The sequence below is a fragment of the Anomaloglossus baeobatrachus genome, chromosome 3 (genome assembly GCF_048569485.1).
Source record: "Anomaloglossus baeobatrachus isolate aAnoBae1 chromosome 3, aAnoBae1.hap1, whole genome shotgun sequence".
Classification (NCBI taxonomy): domain Eukaryota; kingdom Metazoa; phylum Chordata; class Amphibia; order Anura; family Aromobatidae; genus Anomaloglossus; species Anomaloglossus baeobatrachus.
Genome location: NC_134355.1, coordinates 547,484,496 through 547,497,837, shown reverse-complemented (window position 1 = coordinate 547,497,837; position 13,342 = coordinate 547,484,496).

The following is a 13,342-nucleotide window of genomic DNA, read 5'->3' as shown; positions in this document are numbered from 1 at the left end:
CTGTATCTCCACAATAGAGTGTAGAAAAAAAAACATTTCTGTCACTATATAATGAAATGTAAATGAAATGTAGCAGAATATATATATCTATCTATATATTTATATTTAAAAAAATAGTATTGCAATGTTCTCACTGTCCAATGGGCCTTTTTAAACATATTTCTTGTCCTTCCAGGAACAATTCAAGGAGGCTTCTTATCAGCAGAGACAGGATTACAATGACCAATGTACTCAACTGATAACAAGAGATCCACCCCTCACAACAGGTGATGTCATAGCTGACGCTGTTCCCTCTCCCATCACAACGATATTTAGACACCGTCAATAGACACGTTAATGCAAAACTAAGATTTGACCATTGTGCCTATTGACATGTGGATGTAAAACAATAGGAATTTTGTGGAAAAATTAGGTTTTTAATGTGTTCATTATTAATGAAAACTGAGCCTACCATATATTTAACCAGTACCTAAGAATTCATTTCTTGACTATTAGAATAGCCTCCTGAATTATGATGAATACTATGACTGTCCTTATGCCCTCTGAGTGGTCATCTGGTATGAACTGAAAAATACATGACTGTGGGATTTTCCTTATCTCAATCCTTCACATTCTGTCTATACATTAAATAGCCTCTTCCTATACTTGATCAGTGTTTGGGCATTTCCAAATGCAATGAATTAAATTTGCTTTAGCTAAATTTCAATTTGGGCATTGCCTATGTAACGTGATAGAGTACCTAGCCAAGAAAGAGTTAATTTAGCTTATATTGCATGTCTCTCCATTGCGCATTAATTATTGTTTTACTAATATTATCTCCCACCAAACTCTGCCCCAACTAGTCCAATTTCCATGAAGACAACATTTGTTTACTTAGGCGGTAATACGCAATAGACAAAGAACAGAAATTCACTATAAGTGCTTGTAATCCATACATAACTTTTACATAACGTTATCAGTAAAATTTTATCAAAGGTAAGTAATAGTCAAACGCAGTTGCAAAATTAAAAATTGCAAACAAGCCCTTGTAGTGCCCACTACACGGTAGTGCCCATATATTACGCCCAGCTTGTACTTCTGGGGACATGCACCCAGCAAATTAAGTGGGCTATCCTCAGTACACCAATGCCAAACATGTGAACATTAACTATGGTTTAGGCACACTGTGGGGTTCAGAAGGGGGCTGGGCTTTTGAACTTTGGAGTGCAGATTTTATTGGATTTCTATTTTTGTGGGGGGGAGCCATAGTGATTTTCCAGAGCCTTTATGCTACCAATAAAAAAGAATTCCCCTATAATTATGTTAATAGATGATATACTTGATTGGGTACTTGTTTTTTGTGGGTTGAGTTGAATGCTATTGATAGCAACTTGTGGTATGGAACATTTCCTTCATTTACAAGGTGCATATAACTATTGTTTACTGCCTCATTACCATGAATTTTCAGTTGGAATTTTGTCTGAATCTTGTTTTTCAAAGATTAACACCTAAACCCCGGTGTAAGCGCTCAGTGCAGAGCACAGGATAAATATAAACCTTAACTTACTGCGAGCATTGGGAGACAGAATGAACAAATCAAAAGGAGTTGAAGAAGTGGCTTTATTTAAATATGTTTTTATACTCTTCACCTTGTAGCATAAGTGATAAAGGTAACTTTATTCTTCACGTCAGTATGATTCGAGTGATACCAGGTTTATATAGGGTTTTTTTTTAGGTTTGGCCAATATCGTACTAAAAATTTATGAAGGATATAGATTTTTATTTTCCAATTTTTTCCAGACCCCCCACTTCTGTGTTTTAGACAGCCCCCAAATCTAAGAAGCATCATTGTCAGAAGCTCCCTGTCCTCTCCAACACCAACAGGAAAATTTCCCTGCAACCAGAAAAAATGTAAGACCTGTCCATTAATATTGACAACCGACAAGATAAAGATTCCCAGATCACATCAGGACTACAAGATCCCAGGTACCTTCAGCTGCACTACAACCAATGGTGGTGTACTTAATTATATGTACCAAATGTCCAACTGGGGGTCTGTATGTAGGGGAGACAGGACAACAGCTAAGGACAAGGATGAATTCTCACCGCCACACAATTAGAGAAAAAAGGATGGATCTACCTGTGGCCAAACATTTTTGTAACTCAGACCACAGCATCATGGACATGAAATTGCTGGTATTGAAAGGAAACTTCAAGTCCCAGAGAGATAGGAGACTATGGGAGTACAAACTTATGATGACCTTTGACACATTCAGAGAAGGAATGAATGTGTCTCATGGATTCATGTCTTTTTACATCAGTTAAAAGATGTGCTCCTCTGACCATCCGAGCGTGTCACAGCTCGGACCAGACCCTTATCAAAGGACAATAAAACTTTCACACTGAACTGCAGCAGTATTTATGGCCCCACAACAGTTTGCCCCCCTGCCATAGTGATAGTTCTGTTTCATATAACTTGTTTTGTTTTTTTTTTGTTTTTTTTTTTACTGCACTATTCTAAGTCCTGTTGTGTATAAATATGTGACTCTTCAGATTTTGTGTTATACCATGCCTGATGAAGAGACCTGAGTAGTCTCGAAAGCTTGCAATTATTACCATCTTTTCAGTTAGCCATTAAAAGGTATCAACCACTGAGGACTTTCTGTTCTTTTAAACAATTTTTTTATCTCTACTGGCTAACACGGTACAAAGATATATTTTACTTGTATTTTTCTACCAACAGAGTCATATGCAGTTTTGTTATTTTGTGAAATGAGTTGGAGTTTTAATTGGTACCATATTAGCCACATAAAATTTTTTGATTGCTTTCTATTTTGCTTTTTGGAAGGTAGAATCAAAAAGAAACAGCAATTCAGGAATTGTTTTTTTCTTACGCCGTTCACCTTGTCATTAAATTAATAAGACAGTTTTATTCTTTAGCTTACTATTAATACAGCGATACCACATTTATATTGTACTAGCTGTAGTACCCGGGCATTGCCCGGGATAGTAACTGTCTCTATGTCTCTCTCCCAATCTCTGTCTGTCTGTCTTTCTGTCTGTGCCTTTCTTTGTCTGTCTGTGTCTATGTCTCTGTCTGTCTGTTTCTATCTCTCTGTCTGTATTTGTATTAGTCTATCTGTCACCATCTCTGTGTCTGTTTGTCTCTATCTATCTCTGTGTCTGTCTCTATGTGTCTGTATGTGTGTGTCTGTCTGTTTCTCTCTTTCCACGTCTGTCTCTTTCCCCATCTGTCTTTGTCTGTCTCTTTCCCCTTCTGTCTCTTTCCAGGTCTGCCTCTTTCCAGGTCTTTCCCTTTCCATGTCTGTCTCTTTCCAGGTCTGTCTCTTTGCCCGTCTGTCTCTTTGCTCGTCTGTCTCTTTGCCCGGCTGTCTCTTTGCCCAGCTGTCTCTTCCAAGGCTGTATCTTTCCAGGTCTGTATCTTTCCAGGGCTATCTCTTTCCAGGGCTGTCTCTTTGCCCAGCCGTCTCTTTGTCCGGCTGTTCCTTTGTCTGGCTGTCTCTTTGTCTGGCTGTCTCTTTGCCTGTCTGTCTATTTCCAAGACTGTCTCTTTCCAGATCTGTCTCTTTCCAGGTCTGTCTCTTTCCCCGTCTGTCTCTTTCTCCGTATGTCTCTTTCCCCGTCTGTCTCTTTCCAGGTCTGTCTCTTTGCCCATCTGACTCTTTGCCCATCTGTCTTTTTGCCCATCTGTCTCTTTGCCCGTCTGTCTCTTTGCTCATCTGTCTCTTTGCTCGGCTGTCTCTTTGCTCGGCTATCTCTTTCCAGGTCTGTCTCTTTCCAGGGTTGTCTCTTTCCAGGGCGGTCTCTTTACCATCTGTCTCTTTGCCCATCTGTTTCTTTGTCCGTCTGTCTCTTTTCAGGGCTGTCTCTTTCCAGGGCTGTCTCTTTCCCCATCTGTCTCTTTCCAGGTCTGTCTCTTTCCAGGTCTGTCTCTTTGCCTGTCTGCCTCTATGCCCATCTGTCTCTTTGCCTGTCTGTCTCTTTGCCCATTTGTCTCTTTCCAGGTCTGTCTCTTTCCATGGCTGCCTCTTTCCCCATCTGTCTCTTTCCCCGTCTGTCTCTTTTCCCATCTGTCTCTTTCCAGGTCTGTCTCTTTCCCCGTCTGTCTCTTTCCCAACTGTGTCTTTCTCCATCTGTCTCTTTGCCCGTCTGTCTCTTTCCAGGGCTGTCTCTTTCCAGGGCTGTCTCTTTCCCCATCTGTCCCTTTTCCGTCTGTCTCTTTCCCCATCTGTGTCTTTCCCCATCTGTCTCTTTGCCCGTCTGTCTCTTTCCATGGCTGTCTCTTTCCAGGACTGTCTCTTTCCAGGGCTGTCTCTTTGCCCATCTGTCTCTTTGCCCGTCTGTCTCTTTGCCCGTCTGTCTCTTTCCAGGGCTGTCTCTTTCCAGGTCTGTCTCTTTCCAGGTCTGTCTCTTTGCCCATCTGTCTCTTTGCCTGTCTGTCTCTGTCTGTCTCTTTCCACATCTGTCTCTGTCTGTTTCTTTCTGTCTCTCTCTATCCATCTCTCCACCGACATCATATTACCTCACACATAAGCTTCTTATACTAACAGTTTATTTTGTTCCTATAGAAACCACTGACAGTTGCTATTAATAGCCTGTAGCTTCCACCTATATTCAGTTTAATGGAGGCAGAATTTTTGAGAATAACTGTAAAGCGCGAGGTTAAATTTTCCGCCAAAACATAGTCTATGACGTTCCCTGGGTCACATGAGGCGTCTGTTCAAAATTTCGTGATTGTAAATACGACGGTGCAACATCCTTCAGCGGACATACACACATACGTACACACATACATACATACATACACTGAGCTTTATATATTAGATTTTTTGTTTTGCAACTTTTACACAATAAAAACTATTTTATAGAAATAAATACTCTTTTTGCATTACTATATTCTGAGAGCTATAGTTTTTTTTTATTTTATTTTTCCTGACAGACCTGTGTGGAAGCTGTTTTTTTGTGGGACAAGATGACTTTTGAAAGATCCCATTTTTATTTGCATAAGACGTTTTTATCACGTTTTATTCTACTTTTTTGTTTGCTCTATGATGAAAAAACAGTTTTTGGTATGCTTTTTTTTTTGGTGTTCACTGAAGCTGTCAAATAGTGTGACAAATGTATAGATCAGGTTGTTCCATACTCGGAGATTCCAAATATGTGTGCTTTTTTTTTTTTTTTTACATAAATATGTGTACTATATTATTGGTATAATATTTTTTTTTTCATTTTTATGTTCTCTATTTTCTAGGTTTTTTTTTAATATTTTTACAATTTGTTTCTTTTATTTTACTTTATGAGACATTATATTTTTTTACATTTTATGAGACATGTTTTTTTTACTTTATGTCCCTTTATGAGACATAACTTTTATTATTCTGATTGCTGGTATAAAGTGTGAGCTGTGTCATACTAGATAGTGGGAAGTACAAAGTGAACGGCGAAAGGGAAGGGAAACTCTGTGTCTAGGGAAGGGGGAGATGGTGACCCCTGACCAAGCCTACCTCTGGGCCCTGGGTTCCCTTAATGATCTAGATAGGTTCTACACCTATACGCTGAGCTGAATACTTGACCCTAGGCTGACCCTGATATGGACCCTAAGTAGGGACGGATGGGATGAGCTCTTCATCAACCAAAATAGGTGAGGACACACACGGATAACAAACAAGGGAAAATTACAAACAATTTATCTCCAGTTGACTTGATAAAGGCATATGAAATATCCAAAATGTGCAAAAAAGTACTGCTCAGGAGCCGGTTAGTTTGTTCCATGTACCGCACCCAAAGAGGCATCCATCTGTATCTAAAACTTGGGACCTGATGCAAGCTTTTCTTGTATATAATATATAATCAGCACCAAGTAATAGGATTTGAAGGTGTATACAAAGACACAAGGGAAGAACTGATGAACAGCAGCTGACAAGATGAGGAACTCTGCATGGTCCTAAAGGGAAAGGGATGAAAACCAAGCAGAAATAATGAAAGGTCAGGGAGCAGTTTGCACAGCAAAATGTTGTGACCTTCTATATTCAGACACTACAGGACTTTCTGTCACCTGTGACACACCCATAGCAACCTGTCTGTTTTGCACTGACAGAAGCCTCTTAGACCATGTTCCTATCATGGTCTGAAAGGACTACCATGGCTGGCTGACCCATAAGTCATCATGACAACCCCGGGTTGCCATGGAAATGATTGGGTCCCAGTGATTATGATGCAGGGATCCAAATTGGTTGGAAAAGGAAGCGCACTACTTCTCCCAGCCACCTACATGCTGTGATCACTGTTGATTGCGGCCTTTAGGGGATTTAACAGCTTGGGGGAGTGCAGGGAATGGCCCTGGCTGTAACAGCCAGAGCTCGGATTTTAAGTTAAGGCCCCTGGTAATCGCTATGATGTCAGTTTACGTCGTATTGTGGAACCACTTCCCGACCATGATGTAAAGGTACGTCAAATGTTGTGAACGAGTTAAAGCATAACCGTAATTCTATTTTTTTTTTTCATAAATCAATAGTACACATAAAAATAAGCAATTTTGTAATATATCTGATCAGATAAATCTGCTTCTTTCTCTGCCAGAATTGATCAGTCATTATCAAAATTCTTAATATAGATAGAAGAGGGGGAAGGAAGGAGGAGCTCTTCATCTAACTCCTCCCTCTGCCTTTAGCTCCTCCCTCTTGTCATCATAGAATCATAGAATTATGATGATAGCTTCCATTTTAATCACTTATGCTCTTATATAATCACTTAATGAACTTATGCAGGCTTAATGTCAACTTTAGGAGCAGGGCTTCCCAGATGAACCACTACAGAATTAAGGGTTTGTGGCATAGATGGGGAAAATCAGTATTAAATAATTAATTTTGTATAAAAAAATAAAAACAGGATCCTTGGAAAAAAAGAAGCATGTTTTATGGTTTAAAGGTAAAATGTATTTCAGAGGAGAAACCGCTATTCTTCAGATAGTCATATATGAAATAGCAATAATGACAGTCAGGCAAATATAAATAGTACAAAATGGTATCAAATATGTACAATGGGTGGAAAATATAGTCTGAATGACAGCTGTCAACATCAGAAGAGTGAAAATTTATTTTAATAGAATACATCTAAACAAAAGGTAGTATTTGTCTGATCAACAGAACATTTAACAAACAGATAAATCTGTAAAATAATAAAAGCATTTAAAGGGAATCTGTCACCAGGTTTTTGCTTCCTCATCTTAGAGCAGCAAAATGTAGGAAAAGAGACCTGGATTCCAACAATATATTGTTTAGTAGAGATGAGCGAACCGGTCGCGGTTCGGCTCGAGGTTGGTTCGCCGAACTGACCTCCCGTTCGAGTTCGGTTCGTCGAACGTTCGACGAACCGAACTCGAACTGCATAGGAAACAATGGCAGGCAATCACAAACACAGAAAAACACCTAGAAAACACCCTCAAAGGTGTCCTAAAGGTGACAAACAACTCAAACACATTGGAAAGTGACAAGGACATATACTCATGCGAAAACAAAACAGCTGGACAAGGAAAAAGAGGAGGACACACAGATATAGGCATGGCACGCCCTTCTAAAATCATGTAAAACACCGCAAGGTGACTCCAAGCGGAGTCTCCATTTTTTCCAAAAATTGGGCCACACACACACCCACCCCTTCAGTGGCAGCAGTTGTGCCCCAGTTGTACACTTCACAGCTACATTTGCATCAAGCACATTCAAAAATACGCCATTCTTATCCATCCCCAGGATGACACCGGGGTAGGTAGCAAAGTCTTTGCTGACCCATGACTTGTTCATCTTGGCTTCTTTTAAAAACAATGTAAGCAAGGGTTACTCCAAGCGGAGTCTCCCTTTTTTCCAAAAATTGGGCCACACAGACACCCACCCCATCAGTGGCAGCACTTGGGCCCTAGTTGCAAACAGGATGTTTTGATTTGCATCAAGCACATTCAAAAATACGCCATTCTTATCCGTCCCCAGGATGACACCGGGGTAGGTAGCAAAGTCTTTCCTGATCCCAGCTCTGTTCATCTTGGCTTCTTTTAAAAACACATCAAGCAAGGGTTACTCCAAGCGGAGTCTCCCTTTTTTTCCAAAAATTGGGCCACACAGACACCCACCCCATCAGTGGCAGCACTTGGGCCCTAGTTGCAAACAGGATGTTTTGATTTGCATCAAGCACATTCAAAAATACGCCATTCTTATCCGTCCCCAGGATGACACCGGGGTAGGTAGCAAAGTCTTTCCTGATCCCAGCTCTGTTCATCTTGGCTTCTTTTAAAAACACATCAAGCAAGGGTTACTCCAAGCGGAGTCTCCCTTTTTTTCCAAAAATTGGGCCACACAGACACCCACCCCATCAGTGGCAGCACTTGGGCCCTAGTTGCAAACAGGATGTTTTGATTTGCATCAAGCACATTCAAAAATACGCCATTCTTATCCGTCCCCAGGATGACACCGGGGTAGGTAGCAAAGTCTTTGCTGATCCCAGCTCTGTTCATCTTGGCTTCTTTTAAAAACACATCAAGCAAGGGTTACTCCAAGCGGAGTCTCCCTTTTTTTCCAAAAATTGGGCCACACAGACACCCACCCCATCAGTGGCAGCACTTGGGCCCTAGTTGCAAACAGGATGTTTTGATTTGCATCAAGCACATTCAAAAATACGCCATTCTTATCCGTCCCCAGGATGACACCGGGGTAGGTAGCAAAGTCTTTGCTGATCCCAGCTCTGTTCATCTTGGCTTCTTTTAAAAACACATCAAGCAAGGGTTACTCCAAGCGGAGTCTCCCTTTTTTCCAAAAATTGGTCCCCACACACATCCACCCCTTCAGTGGCAGCAGTTGTGCCCCAGTTGTACAATTCACAGCTAGATTTGCATCAAGCACATTCAAAAATACGCCATTCTTATCCGTCCCCAGGATGACACCGGGGTAGGTAGCAAAGTCTTTCCTGATCCCAGCTCTGTTCATCTTGGCTTCTTTTAAAAACACATCAAGCAAGGGTTACTCCAAGCGGAGTCTCCCTTTTTTTCCAAAAATTGGGCCACACAGACACCCACCCCATCAGTGGCAGCACTTGGGCCCTAGTTGCAAACAGGATGTTTTGATTTGCATCAATCACATTCAAAAATACCCCATAATTAACCGTCCCCAGGATGACACCGGGGTAGGTAGCAAAGTCTTTGCTGATCCCAGCTCTGTTCATCTTGGCTTCTTTTAAAAACACATCAAGCAAGGGTTACTCCAAGCGGAGTCTCCCTTTTTTTCCAAAAATTGGGCCACACAGACACCCACCCCATCAGTGGCAGCACTTGGGCCCTAGTTGCAAACAGGATGTTTTGATTTGCATCAATCACATTCAAAAATACCCCATAATTAACCGTCCCCAGGATGACACCGGGGTAGGTAGCAAAGTCTTTGCTGACCCATGACTTGTTCATCTTGGCTTCTTTTAAAAACAATGTAAGCAAGGGTTACTCCAAGCGGAGTCTCCCTTTTTTCCAAAAATTGGGCCACACAGACACCCACCCCATCAGTGGCAGCACTTGGGCCCTAGTTGCAAACAGGATGTTTTGATTTGCATCAAGCACATTCCAAATCCACAAGCATTTACTCTCCCCAGGATGACACAGGGGTAGTAAATTCCTTCTGGATCCATGACTTGTTCATTTTGATGAACGTCAGTCTGTCCACATTGTCACTGGACAGACGCGTGCGCTTATCTGTCAGCACACACCCAGCAGCACTGAAGACACGTTCAGAGACAACGCTGTCAGCTGGACACGACAAAATCTCCAAGGCGTAACTGGAGAGCTCTGGCCATTTTTCTATGTTTGAAGCCCAAAAGGAGCAAGGCTCCAGTTGCACAGTCATGGCATCGATGTTCATTTGGAGATACTCCTGTATCATCCTCTCCAGCCGTTGAGTATGTGTGAGACTTGTTGTCTCTGGTGGCCTTGCAAAAGAGGGTCTAAAAAAATTATGAAAAGATTCCATAAAATTGCTGTTACCGGCACCAGATACGGTCCTACTGGTACGGGTAGACTGGTGAAGATGACGAGACCGTCCCATGTTTGTCAAGTTACAACTGGGAGATTCCCTCCCTGCACCTGCACGGTTGTTTGGTGGAAAAGCCGAGCTAAGATCGAGTAACAGCTTCTGCTGATACTCCTGCATACGTGCGTCCCTTTCTATGGCTGGAATTATGTCACAAAATTTGGACTTGTACCGGGGATCTAATAGTGTGGCAATCCAGTAGTCATCATCACTTCTAATTTTGACAATACGACTGTCATGTTGGAGGTAGTGCAACAAAAAGGCACTCATGTGTCTTGCGCAGCCATGCGGACCAAGTTCACGCTGTGTTTGTGGCATAGAGGTGCTACCCGTTCTTTCTTCCTCTGACATCTCCCCCCAACCTCTTTCAACTGAAATTTGACCAAGGTCTCCCTCATCCGCTGAGTCTTCCATGTCCATGGACAGTTCGTCCTCCATTTCTTCATGTTCTCCTGCACCTTGCTCAACATTTCGCCTGCTACTATGCGCCCTTGTCGATCCCTGTTCCCCATGGTCCCATGCCTGCTGCGTTGGTGATGATGAACGTCTGGACCTTGGTGATGTTGTTGTCCCTTGCACATATGAATCCTCCTGTAGTTCCTCCCCTTCATGTTGTCCCACCCCCTGACTCCGAATAGTGTTTAGCATGTGCTCCAGCATGTAAATGACTGGAATCGTCATGCTGATAATGGCATTGTCAGAGCTAAACATATTCGTCGCCATGTCGAAACTGTGCAGAAGGGTGCATAGGTCCTTGATCTGAGACCACTCCATCAGGGTGATCTGCCCCACCTCTGCATCTCGTTGGCCCAGGCTATACGTCATGACGTATTGCACCAGGGCTCTGCGGTGCTGCCACAGTCGCTGTAACATGTGGAGAGTTGAATTCCAGCGTGTCGCCACATCGCATTTCAGGCGATGAACCGGCAGGCCGAAAGACTTCTGTAGCGATGCAAGTCGCTCAGCTGCGGCGCTTGAACGCCGGAAGTGAGCAGACAGTTTTCGTGCCCTGTTCAGAAGGCCATCTAGGCCGGGATAGTGTGTTAAAAATTGCTGCACGACAAGGTTCAACACGTGAGCCATACAAGGTACGTGTGTCACCTTGCCCAGGCGAAGGGCCGCACCCAGGTTTGCAGCATTGTCGCACACGGCCTTACCAGGCTGCAGGTTGAGTGGAGACAACCATTTATTAAACTCGGACCGCAGAGCTGACCACAACTCCTCAGCTGTGTGACTCTTATTACCAAGACATGTCAAGCTAAAGACCGCCTGATGCCGTTGCGCTCGGCTGCCAGCATAGTAATGAGGCGTGCGTGATTCCTTCTGCGCAGTGAGAACGCTGGTGGCCTGACCAGGCAGGCTTGGGGCGGAGGTGGAGGACCCAGATGAGGTGGAGGATGCAGAAGCTGTGGCGGAACTTGGACAGACAGAGGATTGACACACAAGTCGTGGGGACGGCAAGACTTGTGCAGCAGACCCTTCACCATCTATCACCATAGTTACCCAGTGCCCAGTCAGCGACATGTAACGTCCCTGTCCATGCTTACTGGTCCAAGTATCGGTGGTGAAATGCACCCGTTCACACACAGAGTTTCTCAAGGAAGCAGTGATGTTGTGTGCGACATGCTGGTGTAGCGCGGGCACACCTTTCTTAGAGAAGTAGTGGCGACTAGGCATCTGGTACTGGGGCACAGCGACAGACATAAGGTCTCTAAAATCCTGTGTGTCCACTAGGCGGAAAGGCAGCATTTCGGTAGCCAACAGCTTACAGAGGGATAGAGTCAACCTCTTAGCTTTGTCATGGGTCGGAGGAAGTGGCCTTTTATTTGACCACATCTGAGGGACAGAGATCTGGCTGCTGTGTGTAGACGGTGTTGAGTAGGGTGTCCCTGGAAAAATGCAGGTTTGTGAGGAAAGTGCAGGCGGAGACATGATGTTGCCTTCATCCAACGTTGGTGCTATCGATGTCTGAGAGAGCTGTACACACTCACTTGTTTCCCCTTCCAAACAAACTGACGACCTTACAAGCAAACTGCCTGTTGCGGTTACAGTGGTGGAAGTTTTGCGTGGAAAAACAGGTGTGACAGCTGTCCCCACAGTCCTAGAAGATGAAGAGCGCGCGGATGCACTGGAAGGGGCGGGCGGTGGATGGTTCGCTCCGCTAGCCGGCATTGCAGCACGGTGAGCTTCCCACCGGGACTTATGATATTTATTCATGTGACGATTCATGGAAGAAGTTGTCAAACTGCTGAGGTTTTGACCTCTACTAACAGAATCATGACAAATGTTACATATCACATGAGTTGGGCGATCTTTTTCGATGTGAAAAAAGGCCCAGGCTAGGCAAGGCTTAGAGGCCATGCGACCTGTTGATCCACCCCGAATAATGCTCATAGGCAGAGTGGTGGCTGAGGATGCAGTTGTAGACGTGCTACCAGTGCTCCGACTCTGTCCAGGAAGGCGCAAGGTAACTTCGTCGTCGGTTGCATCCTCCTCCACCGCCTCTGTTGACCTCCTCGAGTGCCTGACTGGGGGTTGACAGTAGGTGGGATCTAGAACGTCATCATCAATTGTTGTGTTCGCACTCCCCTCCCCCTCAGACCGAGCCTCTTCTTGCCCTGACCGAATATTTAAGTTGTCATCCCAATCGGGTATCTGCGTCTCATCTTCATCAGTATGTTCCTCATTGTCTATAACCACAGGTGTTACAGTTTGTGACAAAGGGTCAACATTATGCTCAGAAACTTGGTCCTCACGGCCTGAATCTGAGTCACAAAGGTTCTGGGCATCACTGCAGACCATTTCCTGTTCTGTACTCACTGTAGCTTGGGAGCAGACCTCTGATTCCCAGGCTATAGTGTGACTGAACAGCTCTGCAGACTCAGCCATCTCAGTTCCACCATACTGTGCAGGGCTGATGGAGACTTCAGAGCTGGGAGAAATCAAGTGTGATTGGGATGACAACTCAGAGGAATGGTGTTTTTTGGATGCGGTACTTGAAGTGGCTGAGAGGGCACTTGTTGGACCACTTGAGATCCATTCAAGCATTTTCCTTTTTTGCCCATCATCTACCTTTGTTCCTCTTGTTCGTGTCCGTAAAAAAGGGAGCACATCGGATTGTCCACAATAAGTAGTAGACATCTTACTTTTGCTAGTAGATGGTCTATCTTCAGCAGATGATAATGGAGCTTTGGCACCTTCCCCACTGACAAAACCTTTTTTGCCTTTTCCACCACGCCTCTTCCCCTTTCCACCAGCATCTGTCATTTTGCCACTCATGTTGA